Here is an 18,304-nt window from a genome sequence, read left to right as displayed (position 1 = left end):
CCTTATTGGGCCCAATGGACCAATAAGCTTCCAATTTGACTATCTTGGGCTTAGAATCCTTAAATGGGCTCTAATTGGACCCACTTTCTTTTATTTCAACATTTTGGGCCATATTGGGCCTAGAATGAAATAAATTCAATATTATGAACCACTATGGACCATAATTAACCTAAACTAGCCTAACAAAGTATAAAAATCACACTCATATTTTTAGGGCCAACAATCATTCAACCTAACTCTAACGTGGGCTTAGAGGCAATAAAGCCCAAATTTCTCCTTATTCCTCTCCATTCTCGGCCCAAGGCAAACCCAAGAAGAAGGGTTGACTTATGCTAGCCACCTCATTATTATATTGTGGGTATCTAAGCTATTATTCATCATACATCCAAGCCTTACTCACATTCCCATGCACACTCTCTTCTCCCTCTTTTTCCTTCGGCCGAGAGCAAGAAAGGAACACACACACCTCACAAAACTCTCTCTAAATTACTCAAGAATCATCCCCTCTCTCCATCCAAAAATCTCGAAAATTTGGCTTGAAGCCTAAGGATCTTCATAAAGAAATTCATCATCTAAGGTAAGTTAATGTCTAACTTATGATCTAACTCCCTCCACTTCATCAAAATCTCTTCTAAATTCATTCAATCTTGTGATCTTGCACCTTAGAAGCTCCTTAAATTCGAGATCTTCCAAGAAAAGGTTGCTAGGGCCGAAATAGCAACAAACTCTTCTCTTTTCTTCTTCAAATCGAAACCACAACTCAAGGTGAGCTTCATACCCCCTATTTTTCGGTTTATATAAGTTTTGTGGGGGGGGGGAATACAAGCAAATGTGTAGATCTATGAGTATATGTATGCTTTGTATGATTTCTATGTTTATTTACATGTTCTATTGTGATTATAGTGTTGGATCTAGTCCAAAAGAGCTCAAAACCGAGATCTACCTTATGTTGAATGAAATAAGTATAAATCATATTATTTCATACAAATCAACTCTAGAAAAATAACCAAGTTGGTTAATATGAACTCTTTGGGCTAAAAATCCCATTTTTGGACTCAAAATGTTAAAAATATAAGGTTAAAGGGCCCAAAATGACAAAATACAAATTCTGATGGATGAAATGAGTCAAAACAGTTTCAACAATGTATTTTCTGGAAATATTCTCTTTTGAAGGATTAAAATGTGAAATTTTAAGCATAATGGGCCAAAAATGAACTTTTCGGCCCAATAAAGCCCAAATTGCGAGATTTTCAAATTAGAGGGGATGAAACTGTATTTTTCTGTAAAACAGGGGACTACTAGTGCTCCAAGTCCATTTCAAGGGTTAAAAATACTTTTCATATTTAAAAGGGACCAAAGATGCAAAAATTTTCTATTTTGGGCCAAAAGTGTAAAAATTGCAAAAATAAAGGTTTCAGCCGAGAAAATTTCATTTTGAGGGACTAAAACTGTTTTTCAAATAACTTTGAGCTGAAAAATACCTTTTCTACAAAGTTTTGATACTAAAGTGTCAAGAAAAATGGTTTAAGGACTAAAATAGAAATTCTTTTATACAAAGGGTCAAAAGTGTAAATTTATCCAAAAGAAAGGGGCTGCAAAAAGTAAAATTCTAATGTTTTAAACAATAAATCCGACATGATGAAATACTAGTACCTCGACTATCAGCGAAATATAATACACCTTCAACACCAAAATTCGTTATCAAACAAATTGATTCGGTCTCGAATCAATAACGAATCCGAAATTAATAACACGACGATACTTCAATACACACGCGGAAACCTCGGGAATTCAATACACACGCGGAAATTTCGGGAAGTCAATACACACGTGGAAATACACCAGACGTCGATACACCGTCTTTGGGCCCGAAAGTTTCAAACCGTGCTTGTTGGGCCTAGCTAGCCCAATGACATGATCTTTAGGCCCGAAGGAAACTCGCTTACATATAGTTGGATCTTATATGACCTAATTCCGTGTAAAAGGACTTTCAATGGCTTATGTGTTGTTGGGCCCCAAGGGTCCTCTGCTACTGCTAGTAAAGTCGAGAATTCACCAAATGCGAGTCGGGCTAAGGGCCCTTCGCATTCACGATAGCCTTGAACGACTTATGGAAATACCGGGGGCTTCGCACCCTCTTTTTCTCCTCGGTTGTGGGGCTATGAGAAGTCAGGGTGGTTGGATTAAGTGAATAGTACGAACGACGCCTAAGGGATCGTTTGTATAGTTGTAAACTAGTCGTTTTCATTAATGCGTGTTTATAACAATTCCCAATGCATAATTAATCCAATGTCACTTGGACTCATCGATTACACACGTCGTAACGGTATAACAAAATATAAAACACTTGATTCAAAGTATTAGGAAAACATCGGGTTTTCCTAGGGTTTTCAATTAATACACCTACGAAATGCATACCGAGTTTACAAATTGTACTTTTACATTTATAGAAACAAACAAGCATACTTACGGATCTTCACACTTTTTATACTATGCTCTTTTCAGAAAATATCGGATTTTCTGGTGATTTTCAAAACAATACAAACCACTATATTTCAAACATTACTTACGAACTCACCAACATTTCATATGTTGACGTTTTTCAAAATACTTGTATTCTCAGGTAACAGGTAAATCGAAAAGGAAAAATGTACTCAGTAACGTCTTGCTGTTGTTTTAATTAGTATCGAACAATTTACTTTTGGGCATATAATATTATGGATCAATGTACTGAATGTAAACGCTACCAGTTGTAACATTTCAATGCTTGGTAATGTATGATGTTATGTTTCATGTATATTCATTGTGATGGTATTCAATTGATTCACAATAGCCCTCGGACGTTTCCGCCGTCTGGTTCGGGGGTGTGACACACTGCAACAGGAAGGGGCATACAGCCCGTTTCTGCAAGACGCCAACAGCTCAGGCCGCTCACGTGCCAAACACCAGTGTGAACCAGGTTTGCTACGGTTGTGGCAAAATAGGTCACTACAAAAGGAACTGCCCAGGGGCAGAAATTGCTGGCACAGACGAAAGTCTACTACCAACCACCGCCGCAGGAGAGTCTACTCCGGACCCCCGTTAATGTAATTTAGGCGTTTTGTTGTAACAGACTTAAGAACCATCCCAAAACTAGTGCAACCAGGGTCTTATCTTTTGCGGGATCCGGTCCGTTTAAGGATGCTCGTGCTGTGTATACTTGTCTTTTGTAGTATACCTTGTTCGCAGCAAATAGTCTTGTAGTAAATCCTAAGTTCAGTAACTCTATTAATGGTTGCACTGTTGTGTTTTGTCTGTAACGCCTTATGTTCAAATCTAATGTCTTTAGTTTTCATATGTTTCCGATGTTAACATACGACATGAGTAAATTTGATCCTCGCAATACCAGCTCCATACGTGCATCTCTTTCTCAGTAAACGTCCTTTAGCGAAGCCATCATATCAGAACTCCGAAGTACTCATGCATGAAGTACCTATTAGTTCTTTTCCTTTCCGAAGGAATCCCCACAGTATTGCTCGTGCAGTACGTCAAGTTCAATTCCAGGCTTCATACGGTTGATCGATCACTGAAGAACGTATACATGGGAGTGATATCTAATCAATGTTCTATAGGTTTAGAATTGATGATTCCACTTTAACTTCTTTTCCCTCGATGGGATGTGAGGTTAAGGAAGAATCAGTTATTCGACTACCTTTTCAGTCTTAATTATATACGACTCGTATACACGAAATTGTGATCATTGAACCAGGTATGAATTCTAGTATGAACTTCAGGACGGAGACTGCCCAAGACTACGAGTAATTGCATTTGGCATGTGAACAAACTTAGAAACCAGTACGACTCTTATAACCAGATCGCCTTACAGTCTAAACATCTACGGAAGACAAAAGGACAACCCGGACAACACAGCGAACTACTCAAAAACAGAATTAGAAGACCAGGCTTCTCACCCTTGAGAGCTCCAGTCTTACTATTACCAGAAGTCGACGAAGTACATCTTATGTACCTCGACGACCGGAGACTTCATTAAGATTTCCTTTAGAAATCGTTGTCTCTACCTCGCATAAACGAACTGATTGAACAACCACAGGGAAAGTATTACTTTTAGTAATGGACCTGAGATCCGAATATCACCAGTTCGAGTGTTAGGGAAGGATGTCCTAAAGAATACCCTCCGAACTCGGTACAGACACTTCAAGTCCGTAGTGATACCCCTCGAATAGGACCACTCATGAGCTAAATGAGCGGAGTACGCCTTTCTTACTGGGATCAGTTCGTCATTTCTCTATGTAATGGCTTACTTATCTACCCTCGTAGTAAGAAAGAACTCATAGAAACATTACCCTCGGAGATACTTTTCGCAAAGTTCTCTAATCAAGAGTTTTGGAATTTAGAGTCAAATTTCCTGAGACACACTATTAGTGTTGTGGAAATTCTTGAGTACTCTGCCAAATTATCCAAAACCGTTGGGAATTTGTCGGCACCATAGTCACCGACGGAAAATTCGCCAAATCCTAGGTCTTACAGACCTACTATCATAGTCCATTCGGAACTCTCCACAAATTTCAGAAACCCTTTCGACTTTGACCTAGCAAGGGATGGCCCTTGACTGGGAAGTAAGCGAGAGAAAGAACCTTTGGAATTCCAAGTGAGAGACCAAGTTCTTTAGGAAACCTCACTCTGGGAACGGCTTAATACGCTTCTTAAATCGTGGAAAGCTAAAATCCAATATAGTTAGGACCTCCGAGATTCTTACCAGAATCAGTCCTGCATTTCACAAACTAGACCTACTCCGCGAACTCAGTAACGTACATTTTCCCCTTCGCGTCTCGAACTTGAAACAATATCCTTCCATTAGGACTTTCGTAATCCCTCTCGACGAGATCGAGATTTACGAGATCCTTTCCTTCGTATTAGAACCGTAGTAACCCTCTACCGAGAGGTCAAGCGGACGAAGCAACGCCGTCGCTCGTTAGTGAAGGTTCGTTGGGATACCAACCGAGAACCCAATTTCACTTAGGAGTGCGAGAACCAATCGATTAGGAAGTTCACATAACGACTCGATCATTCGTACATACTTACTTGCTTAATTTCTAATTTCGGGACGAAATTCCTTCTAACGGGGGGATGATGTGACAACCCGAAATTTCCATTATGTACAAACTATATCACTTCAATAGAAGTTATAGCAGTCACAGTTAATTTTCAGACTTTTTCGTGTAAGTTTGAGTAACTCAAGGTTTACACTTCAGGAAATATCAGGAGAGTGGGTGCACTAGGGTTTTGTGCAACACTGTTATTCCAACACTCTGTTATATGAGAAATCATTTCAGGAATAAAAATATTTTCTGCCAAAAATATCTCAGGACTATAAATAGAATTTTGAACCAAATTCATTCATTATTCGCATTTCCAACTAGAGAAAAGCCATTTTCTCTCTCACGGATCTTCGGGTTTTTATCCCAAATCGTGAGTACCCCTCTCTAGTAGTGTTATATAGCTTTAAATGTGTTCATAACATAGATTACATAGCTAAATCACTAGATTTAGGAGTTTACTCCCCAAGGTGTTCTTGGGCGGTAAACTCCCGAAACGAAGCCTAGACCGATCCTTGTGTTATGCTACTGCCTTAGAGTCATTTATAAGTGTATTAGGGACATGAAAACAAGCTAGAAACACCCAAGTTTGAGAGTTTACGGCCCAAGAGTAACTTAGGCCGTGAACTCCAATTTCAAACTCAAAATGGTGCTTTTAAGGCACCTAAGGCCTTAGACTTTTACCAAGACTTGTTCCCAATAAATCAAGGGCCTTAAACACATAAGAATCACATTTCAAGGTGAGTTTACGGCCATGACATGGTTCATGGGCCGTAAACTCATTTAAGGGGCACCAAAGTGTGTCAATGGTCTTCATATGCTTGGAATAAAAGTCTAGAACCAATACCACTTGTGCATGAGGCTTGAAAACAACAAAAACAACATTCCAAGGGAGTTTACAACCGTAAAATCCAAGGGAAATGGCCTTGTAGCCGTAAACTCCTTTAAGGAGTGTTTCTAGGCCTTAAACCCTTCCAAGAATTTAACCACCAAGTTGGAATAATTCTAGGAATCATTTGGAACTTCAAAACACACAATACACCCATGGTTGGGAGTTTACGGCCGTAAACTCAAGAGTTTACAACCGTAAACTCCATGTGTGTTGGTATATGAGGAGTAAACTCATATATGGGGTCCTTTGGAACCCTAAACACAAGTGCCTTGTCCCACAATAGCTTAGATGCAATCCTTAGGGCTTAAAACACTTATATAAAGTGTTTATTATGTCTAGGATGCCTTAACATTATCAATTAGTGATTTGAGACTAATTGAGTGCATATATGTGTGATTATATGTTCATTAGGATCGTAGTGTGTGTACAAGTCCTCGCTTGACACCTAGCAATCCTATACCGTTCAGTTCATCCCAATCACCATCTACAGGTGAGTTCATACCCCTAATCAATGTTTTAAATAATTTTAAATGCTATAATGGGGGGGGGGGGGGAATACAAGTAGAAACAAACATGTTATTAAATCATTGATATGTATTTAATAACTGTGTTTGTCATTTAACAGATTTCACATACTACAAAATGTGATGCATGAAATGGTTTTAAATCTTAAAAATACATTGTTATCAAATGTTTTACCTTTGAAATGTTAATTAAAATGACATCAAGTCATTGTTAATTATTGTTCAAAACCCATAAGATGTCTTACAAAACCATTTTTTACATTCTTGAACTAAACTATGCATATACACTTATATTCTTATATATGTATTGATGTTATAGTTTACATCTTTAATTTAGTTTCTCACACCCTTGAGTAGTAAGAGTGTATAAACCTACTTGAACAACTAATTACCATTCAGTAAATTATCATAGGGATAAATTGGAAGATATCAAACGTTATTCCTATTACAAGGAATCACACAAGAGTCAGTTCATTCATGAGTCTTTACTAGTACATTACCTGATACATGAGTACCTTTACATATGCTTACATGATACATGAATACGCTTACCAGAACACCTTACATGAGTACCTTTACGTAAATACAATTACCTGTGTATACTTACATGAATACTTGAAACTTGATTCGTAACGATAATTTATTAGTACCTTCAGTAAATCATTCCAGCCCATCCCAGTTCAACGGGAGTCAGTTACGGGACTAACCATTCCTGGAACCTATTGTTCGCTACAGAGGTTAATTGGACAATCTTCGGATGTTCATTAGGTTATTTACTTCGACTACAGCGATGTAAAGTCAGTTACGGGACTAACCATTCCTGGAACCTATTGTTCGCCACAGAGGTTAATTGGACAATCTTCGGATGTTCATTGGGTTGTTATTACATATATTAGGAGACAGTTACGGGACTAACCATTCCTGGAACCTACTGTTCGCCACAGAGGTTAATTGGACAATCTTTGGATGTTCATTGGGTTGTTATTACCTATATTAGGAGACAGTTATGGGACTAACCATTCCTGGAACCTACCGTTCGCTACAGAGGTTAATTGAACAATCTTCGGATGTTCATTAGGTTATTTACTTCGACTACAGCGATGTAAAGTCAGTTACGGGACTAACCACTCCTGGAACCTACTGTTCGCCACAGAGGTTAATTGAACAATCTTTGGATGTTCATTATGTTATACCTTTCGCTTCAGCGATGTTGTGTTATCCCTGGTAACCCAAGGGTAATACTTTCATGGTTATATTTTCCTATTTACTTTATTTTGTGATATATTCACATAAGCGATGAGTTAGACTAGTTACTGTTTGTAGTAGTCAAAAAGAAGGAAAAACTATCATTTTACTTACAAAACATTCGGGTCTTAGTAGAAGACTACATCTCAAACTGATAGAAAATAAGGGATTTTCTAGGGTTTTCATACTTACATCAACATTTTCATTTAAAGGTTTACATGGCCTTCATAACAGATTTTCATAAGCAAGACAATGACACTTAAATACTTATGAATTCACTAGCTTTAAAGCTGATACTCTCTTTCAAAATAACTTGTATTCTCAGGTCAACAGTAGACAGGTACGATGGCTAGGTTTTGAGAAGACGGAGCAGACAAGTCTCGTCTTTTTTTTTCATTGTATATTTTTGGTGTCTTATTACAATGAAAGAACACACATGTATTAAAATTTTAGTTATAATGCAATGGATGATGTTGTTGCTTGTTTATTATATTACACTGTTGTGATACTGTACATGACGTCCTCCACCCCTGAACGTTTCCGCCGTTCGTGGTTTTGGGGTGTGACAGTTACCTATGTCCACAGCAACAACAGAGGATCCTCATCAACCAATCAACCTGCAAATCTGACAATGGTGGCTCGATCCTTTGATTGGGAAGATCAAATTCAAGCCCTGAATATTTCAGGACCTGAAAATACTTATGTGGCCCAGATTGAGGATTTCAAAGAGAAAGAGGCGGAGATAGATCCCGAAGAAGATATGATGAACCTCCAGTTTGCCTTCATGGTGCATACTACTTCTGAGCCATCTAAGCCCGAGGTAAGTGAATCTGGTTGCTCTCCATCTTGTGCTAAAATTATGAAATTTTTGCGAGAATCAATAGAGTTAATCAAGAGAGAGAACGAGGACTTAAAATATGAGGGATACACACTTAGGAAAAACCAAAAGCCCTTAAAGACTCAACTAGAAAATAAAATAAAGGACTTTAGGAAATTACAAGAGGATTACAGCAACAAATGTGAGAACTATGACCATATCAAACGAAAATTTGAAGCTGTGACTACTGAACTTGACTCATTGAAAACACGTTTTGAAAATGCTGAATTTAATTTTTAAAAATTTGATGGGTTAAGCGAAGTTGTTGCAAAAATGATAGAAAACAAAATACAGTGGAAGGATGTCACTTGTGGAAACCAAAAGAAAGTAGGACTAGGTTTTGAGAGTGTCCCTCCTCCTTACAATCACAATTATACCGCTATTCCATTATCTCAGGAAGAAATAGATCGGGAACCTTTTTCTTGTTTATGGAAAACCTGCTTCTGAACAAGTTCATGTTCAAACGAAAAAGTTTTGGATACTAACGTTTCAAATTTGAGTGCAGATAAGTCCATAGCTCATGGGGAGCAGAGAGAGGAAAATTCTAATGCTCTTAAGTCTAATAATGATGATGTGTCAAAGTTTGGTGTCAGTTTGTGTAATGAGTCTGCATTAAATTCGAATTTAAACAATTTTGTGTCTGGTGGTATTGTTTTTTCTGATGATAAGATTGCAACTGATAATGCTTTGTCTGAGAATGTATCTTTGTCTGATTCAAATGCTTCTATACCTTCCACATTTGCTTCAAAATCCTCTGATTGTTCTTGCAAATGTGAAAGTGGTAGAAATAAAAACAAAAGAAAGAAACTGTCAAAAGCAGTGTCAAAACCAATGATAATAAACAAATTTGTTTTAACTGTGGCACTGCTGGACACATTGCAAGAAACTGTTTAAACCGGATATTTGTATCTCACACATCAAAAAGAGGAGAGAATGAATTTCGGGGACGATCTTTAACTAGAAAATCCCCCAGAATTCGTTCTCGGGATGGTGATTTGAGCATGATTCCAAACAAGAAAATGGCTAATTTTCAAAAGAATAAATAGGTTTTCCATAAATTCAATAATAGTTTGCCAAAATCAACTCAGGCTAATCCTAAGTCGATTTTGTCAAAGGGCGGGACCGGATCTTCAAACTCTTTGAGTAGAAAATCCACTGGCTCAAAGCAAACTAGCAAAGTTTCAAAACCTAACTTTAAGTGGGTACCAAAATTGAATTCATATCAGTCACCATTAACCTCTAAACCTAATGAAAAGAAAGAATCAAATGAAAAATATGTGAAAGTGAAGGGCAAACCCAGGATTGTGTTGACCTGGGTTCCCAAATCTGAATAAAGTCGCTCCTTGTGCAGGGAAAGTCGCAGAGGAATATCGTCAGACCTTGGTATGTCAATAGTGGCTGCTCCTGGCACATGACAGGAGATATCTCCCAACTGCATGACATTCAAACATTTAATGGGGGCTATGTCTCGTTTGTGGGCGGTGAAGGTGGAAAAATAACTCAGAAAGGAACAATATCGAACGGAGTGCTTAGTTTTGAAAATGTCAACTATGCTCCTGAATTGAAGCACAGTCTGTTGAGCGTCTCTCAGATTTGCGACAAAGGGTATTCGACGCACTTTACCGACAAATACTGTCTTATTTTAAAGCCGGGCATTGTCATTCCGAAGGAGTGGATTCTTGTAAAATCTAAGCGAGATGGGAATTCCTACATCATAGACATGAACAACAATATTCCTGACGATGTCACTTGCCTATTCTCCAAAGTATCAGAACAAACTGCGATGTTGTGGCATCGTCGTCTCGGTCACGCAAATGCAAAGAATCTGAATCGGCTTGCAAAGAACGAATTGGTCCGAGGTTTGCCTGTTAGAGATTTCATTACGTTTAAAAAGTGTGTTTCATGTGCTCAAGGAAAACATCATTGGAAACCACTTTCCAAAGCAGGTTAACTCCATCAATCAAGTGCTCCAGTTGTTACATATGGATTTATTTGGTCCGGTTAACGTTCTCAGTATCAACCGCAATTCATACTGCCTCGTTGTGATAGACGATTACTCTCGTTTCACTTGGGTTTTCTTTATGTCCAACAAAGCTAGAATCGCTGACCTCATCAACAAGTTCATTGTGATGATAGAGATATAAACCAACAACCAAGTGAAAGCACTGCGTACTCACAATGGAACGGAGTTCAAGAACGCTGTTCTTGACCATTTTTGCATTGAGAAAGGGATTGTGCGTCAATTCAGTTCTATTCGCACACCACAACAAAACGGTGTTGCCAAACGGAGGAATCGAACTCTTAAAGACGCCGCAAGGACGATGCTGTGTGACTCCAAACTTCCTATGTTCTTTTGGACGGAGGCGATTAACATGGCGTGTTATGTTCAGAATCGTGTGCTGATCAACAAAGCCAAAATGAAAACACCGTACAAAATTCTATACGGACACAAGCCATCTGTCATCCACTTTAGAATATTTGGCTGACCTTGCACTCTTCTCCACTTGGAATCCAACCCCAAATTCAATGCAAAAGCCGACGACTGCTATTTTGTCGGATACGCTGCTCGTACTGCATACAAGGTTTATAACAAGAAGACGAAACGGATTGTGGAGTCTTTCGATGTTCGTTGGCTTGAAGGGAATGAGACAGACGCTAGAGTGGGTCCAGATTAGCTATTTGATTACACATCTCTTTTCAAATCATTCAATGTGTTGTCGGATAATCAAGCAGGGTCTACGTCTAGTTCGAAAATCATTTATTGAATACGAAGAGGAAGAAGTTGTCTACAGACCACCATTGGTTTCTTCTGATCCTCTAGCGGTGTCTTCTGTTTAAACTGATTCTTTTGAGTCCTCCCCTCAACAACCTTCTCCTGATGCTGATCCTACTCCTCTAACTCTGGTGGAAAGAGAGTTCATGAACCAAGAGACTTCTGCTGTAACTTCAGATCTGATGGAACTTCTCTTTCCGGAAAGAATCGCTGATGAGTTTGTAGCAGATCTGACAAACGAACCTAGTTCATCTACCATGGATCATTCAGCAACTGAAGGAGTCGTTAACATCCATAATCTTCCAGTCTCTATCAATGACATCAGCCACGAGATCCCTGCTTGCATTCAGCGCGAACATCCTATAGAGAACGTCATTGGCCAGCTGGGCGACGGTGTTCAAACGCGAAGTCATAGTGGAGACGTCAATACGTGTCTCTACTCCTGCTTTATTTCTCAGATAGAGCCCAAGAATGTCGAAATGGCTCTGAATGAGCCATGATGGGTTGACGCCATGCATGACGAACTTAATCAATTCGAGAAGCTCAGGGTTTGGAAGTTGGTGGAGCTGCCCAAAGGAAATAAATCTCTTGATACCAGATGGGTCTTTCGGAACAAGCAAGACGATTCGGGTGTCATCGTGCGTAACAAGGCGAGATTAGTAGTTCGTGGGTTTCGGCAAATTGAGGGTCTTGATTATACGGAGGTTTATGCTCCGGTGGCGCGCTTGGAGGCTATTCGTATCTTCCTCGCATATGCTTCCTACATGAACTTCACAGTATACCAGATGGATTTCAAGACGGTTTTCTTGTATGGCAACGTCAAAGAGGAGATTTATGTTGACCAACCTCCTGGTTTCGTTAACTTAAAGCTTTCCAACCGTGTCTACAAGTTAGACAAAGCTTTGTATGGGCTGCATCAAGCTCCTAGAGCTTGGTATGCTACCCTAACTCAACATTTGCTCGATCACGTCTATTCCCAAGGTACCATTGATCAGACCTTATTTATCAAACATGTTGGTCCAGATCAAATTCTTGTTCAAATCTATGTGGACGACATTATATTCGGGTCGACAAGCTAACAACTTTGCAAAGAATTCGAAGACGTGATGAAGAAGTGGTTCGAGATGAGTTCGCTTGGGGAAATGACCATGTTTTTGAGGCTTCAGGTCAAACAATCTTCAACCAGAATCCTTATTCACCAAGCAAAGTATGTGGATGATATGCTGGAGAAGTTTGGGTTCCGAGACGCGAAACCTACTCTTACACCCCTGGCGGAGAGACCTTTACTGGCTCCTGATCTTGAAGGCGAATCTGTAGATCAGACGTACTATCGATCAATGATCGGATCGCTCATGTATCTGACTGCTAGTCGCCCAGATGTAATGTTTGCGGTCTGTCAATGCACACGCTACCAGGCTAATCCTAAACTTTCTCATCTTATTGCTGTTAAACGGATTTTTCGGTACCTCAAAGGTTACCCAAAACTGGGTCCTTGGTATCCGAAAAATCACGAATTTGACCTTTATGCTTTTGCAGACAACAACTATGGCGGGTGCGAGCTTGATAGAAAATCAACTTCAGGAGGATGCCAATTTCTGGGAGATAGAGTGGTCTCATGGCAGTGCAATAAACAACATATCGTCTCAACCACAACAGCAGTATGCCTTTGTTACCCGAAGGTACTGAACCAACTGACGGAACTTCTATGTCTATATATGTATACATGATATATATATAACTAATATTTACACGACATTCGGACGAATAACCGATGCCCTAAGGCCACATCCCAACGAGGAAAAGGAAATAAAGCGAGTTAGCCGTCCTAAGTCCTTTAAACATTACTTATATAACTATGCATATATGGGCATGCATTTTACAATATAAAAGTATAAAATAAGTTTTGTAATACCTTTTAAAAGATTAATAACGAATAAATGATGATTTGATGCCAGTTTATAAAACGATTTGAAAGTAGTTTGTTTGATAAGAACAGTTTAAAGTATAAGAAATCCTTTGTTTGAAACACAATTGTAACTGGGTTTGAAAAGAAACATACAGTATGTAAGACAATTTGATAAAGAGTTTTAACATGTATAAATGCTTGAGAAAGTCATTTGAAATAATATGTTTGGTAAAACAGCTAAACGTGTAGTAAATCCATTTGTATACTAGTTATAAATACCATATGATTGATTAATTAACAAGTATAGCAAAAGATTTATGTTTTTCGCACGAGGATAATCGTATGTTTACTTGTATTCCCCCTTAAAAGTGTATAAAAGCATTTATAAAGTATTTGAAATATATACTTGTAGGGGTATGAACTCACTTGATAGATTGAAGAAAACGAGACGAAAACCGAGCAGAACTTCTACTTGAGAAAGCGGATTTCTCAGGATTCTCGGGAATCTCGGGAGCGTAAAACTTCCTTCCAAACTTGGATATGAAAACCGGGACTTCAGGATGGCTCTGAGGGTTTAAATGCAGAGCTTCGGCACGAGAAAGAGAGGAAATGAGCAAATAATCCTGGAACTCTCGCACTCTTTTTATAGGGTTTGAATCCTCAGATTACGCTGGGCATACCGAGACATTACGCTGGGCGTAATCCGGATCAGACCGGTGACTCCTCCTCCTACGGATAATATCGAGTATTTATAATTAAATTTAATATTTTAATTATTTAATAAACTTCAAAAATTCATATCTTCCTCATACGAACTCATTTTTCGACGTTCTTTATATCCACGTGTAGGTGAGACTACGTTCTACAACTTTCGTTTAGATTCCGTCGGCTAATTTTGACTTTATTTTTAATATTATATTTTTAATAGGCCGGGACAGGAAAAGTCCGTTAAAAATCCATAACTCTTTCATCTGATGTCCGTTTTCGCCAGACTTTTTACCGTTGTAATACCATTGATGAGATCTTAGATTCTCGTTTAGGTCATGTTGGCAAAAAGCCGCTCGATCTCGATTTCGAGTTTTTAGCTGTCTACTGCTATGTCTGAAACTTCGAAAAATCATAACTTCCTCATATGAAGTCAGATTTGGGCATTCTTTTTTATGTATGCTTACGGTTTTGGGATATCTAAAACTTTCATTTAGATACCTAAGGCTAAAAATTATTGTATTGAAACTTCGCGTTTTACGTCTATCAGTTTTGCCGGTTTTTGCTGTGAATCTTTGATTGGTCGTAAACTCTTCGTTATAACTCGGATTTTAGTGTCTTTATATGTACGAAAACCTTGATACGATTCCTACCACTTTATTTAACCCAAATAAGATCTTAGGAAAGTTAAATTTTTAACTATATTTGACTGGTGTTACATTTCATTGTCTCGAAATATCGGGTTGTCACAATCGAGGCCTCTCATCAATTTATCACACACCAACTATTTCATCTACCCATGTTATACCCAACATATTTGTAGATAATATATATATATATATATATATATATATATATATATATATATATATAGTTTAAATCATTTTAAAACTTGTATAAACATTCATGCAACAACCATCTCAAATAAACAATCAATATATATACACATAGCACGTATTTATATAAAATACTTTATATATATGTGTACGATGAAAGTGACTATACACTCACTTGATTTGATGATAATCGGGCAACACTTCGTTTCTTAAAATGATTGTTTATGATAAAACCGGAAGTTTTATTAAGAAATCGGGCTTTGCGAGGGTCGGAGCTTCAAAACCGAAAAGATAAAATTTTCCGGGTCTTCGGGCACTTCGGGACGTGTTTCGGGTGTTGGAAATGATACCGGGGCTTCGGGGGAAGTCAAAATAGTCAAAATATAAGTTTAGGGGTGAAAAATGACATTTTTCTAATTCTAGCCGGGAGATCTCGCAGCCCCCCTATTTATAGGGTGCGAGACCGAAGTTTGAATGGCTGAGAAGACTCCACGTAGCAGCTGCGAGGCTCAGACATGGAGGGGAGACGTGGCTCATGCGAGCATCGGACATGCGAAGGGCAGGTGACGCGCATGCGAGGGGCAAGGTGAGAGGCTCGGAAGTGTGACACGGGGCGAGGCGCGTCAGACGCGCATTGGACCGAAGGTCTAGACGAATTGGACTGCGACGCGTGTCGGATACGAGGCGTGATCTCGCGAGGGTGACGTGGCCGACTCCAATCCATGCGAATTTCTCGGAAATTGCACACAAACCTTCTAAAATCCATAACTTTCGCATACGAGCTTCGTTTTTGACGTTCTTTATATGCACGCGTAGGTAAAATTACGTTCTACAACTTTCGTTTAGACTTCGTCGGCTAATTTTGAATTTAATTTTTATATTATTATTTTTAAAAGACCGGGATAGGAAAATCCGTTAAAAATTCATAACTTCTTCATCCGACGTCCGTTTTCGTCAGTCTTTTTACCGTTGTACTACTATTGACGAGACCTTTGATTCTCGTTTAGGTTGTGTTGGCTAAAAATCACTCGATCTAAAATTCAAGTTTTTAGCTGTCTACTGTTAAGCTAAAACTTAGAAAAATCATAACTTCCTCATACGAAGTCAGATTTGGGCGTTCTTTTTATGTACGCTATTGGTTTAACGAACACTACGACTTTCGTTTAGATTGATAAGGCTAAAAAGTACTTTATCGTAAATTCACTTTTTACGCTTCCCGGTGCCGTGCCGGTTCCGTCGCGAAACTTCGACGAGTCATAACTTCTTCGTTATAACTCAGATTTCAGCGTTTTTTATATCTTCGGAATCCTTGTTTCGACCACTACAATTTTCTTAAAAGATATCGGCTTTTTCTAATATTTATTTTCAACGCTTATTTTTATTATTAGTTAATTAAATCATAATAATTAAACAAATAAGCACATAATTCACATAATAATATTCACATAATTTCTCTTTATTACTTCAAAATGAGTTACAAAGGTTAACATAGACTATTACATCAATAATAATGCTTAGCCTGGAAACGCGGGGGTTACAGGCTAGGCCATGCTGACAGGCCTCTAAAGCACACCTAACCTAGCCCTTTAAACATATACAACCTAACCCCTAACTAGTTGGGACTAAACTAGGCCGGCCCAAGATCTGACCATCTCCTCATATACATTGACCTAACTTCTCCTCATATACATTGACCTAACTTGATTGTCGGAGTCTACTCCCGGGTTATAGTCCTTGAGGCGGTCTAATGGTTTTGTTCTTTGATGACAACTAAGAATCAAGTTGGGAACTCACCAACGATACCTACTTCAAATCTACAGTCCATATCTGACACCAAGACTCGATGGTCCGATTCCATGTCATATTAGTGTTTCTTATGGTTACTTGCACTTAACATAAAGAACTCAATATTACCAAAAAGGGTAAGGACCTTTGGTTTTTGTCCATATTTAGGTAACCTTGTTTTTTTCATACACATTTGACTAGTAAACTTGTTTGACCTGTTCATAATAGGACAATATCACTTGTAATTACCAATCATATTACCATATTTTGAACACATCAAACAAATTTAATGATCAAATATGTACAAAAAAACCATAATTACACCATAATTACCTAAATGTGAACAAAAACCAAAATTCATTACCCTTCTAAGGTCCTCAACCCAACAAAAGAATGAAAGTTGGTGACGTTGTATATAATATGATTATTTATAAAGGTCGTGTTTGAAAGTGTTTTTCCATCAATTTATTGACTTTTTTGAAAAGCCAAAATTTTTTGGCTTTTTGAAAAAATCATTTTTTAGCTAAAAAAAAAATTAACGTTTATCTTAACTTATTGATGATCCACTAAGGGGCTGTTTGACAGCATCTGAATTTTTAATAGCTAGATTTTTAAGAGGTCTAAATTTCTAAGAGAGTCTGAATTTTTTGATGGGTTTTATGCATAAGAAACAATCCTATGTGCTCATACAAACCCTAATGCTCGGATCTAGGTTTCTCTATTGTACATGCTTTGAATCCAAGACTAATAAACTTAGATCTAACATATTATAAACTGAATTAGGGTATATAGAATTACCTTTGATTGTTATATAGCAATAACAATCAATTCCTTGCTTGGATTGGCTTCAAAAGCTTAGTGCCTCAAGTGCTGCACCTCTAATGGAGTCACAAACACCATATACAACTTGGATGAAGAGGAGAAGGAAAGAGGCTGCCCAGAAACGACTAGAAACCCTAGAGAATCAGTTGTCCACGTTTTTGGGGCCTAAGGGGTCCTTTATATACTTGTGTGGGTTGCTAGGGTCTCAGTCAAAACCCTAATGGACAGCTTAAACTCTAAGCAGCCCATGGAACCTTCTGGATAAGGCCATGGACGAAAATATGATGGGCTTCCATCATAACTTCGTTCACCCCTTATTCCTTTAGCATTCCTTAGCCCAATAACTCAATTATCCAATAATTGCAGTCCAGTCCCCTAAATTTAATTAATCTCTTTTAGCCACAAAATTAATTCATAATTAATTATTGACTAATATTAACTAAACAATATGATTTCTCCTTTAATATATTATTCTCATAATATATTAATAAATCATATTTAAACCTTTCTCTCCTTAATTCATCCTACATATTGCTATGGTGAAGGCAACCCAAAAGGACCATGCTCATAATCGGGTCAAGTACATACCAAAATAGTTATGGACTTAGACACTAATCCAACATTTTTAAGATTTGAATTTTCAAATGTTGTTTGGTTGAAACATCTGAATTGCAGTGCTGAATTATGAAAATGACAAATTTACCCTTATATGTTATTTTTTTGCTTAATTTAACGATTTTTTTAATAAAATAACCAAATTCATATTAAACATAAATCAAAATTAAACATAAATCCAAATCAAATAACACTATAATTTCTTGATTATACCCAAAGCAACACATA

The sequence above is a fragment of the Lactuca serriola genome, chromosome 5 (assembly GCF_051521515.1).
Source record: "Lactuca serriola cultivar US96UC23 chromosome 5, Lser_US96UC23_V15, whole genome shotgun sequence".
NCBI classification, from domain to species: domain Eukaryota; kingdom Viridiplantae; phylum Streptophyta; class Magnoliopsida; order Asterales; family Asteraceae; genus Lactuca; species Lactuca serriola.
Note: the sequence above shows the minus strand (reverse complement) of the source record.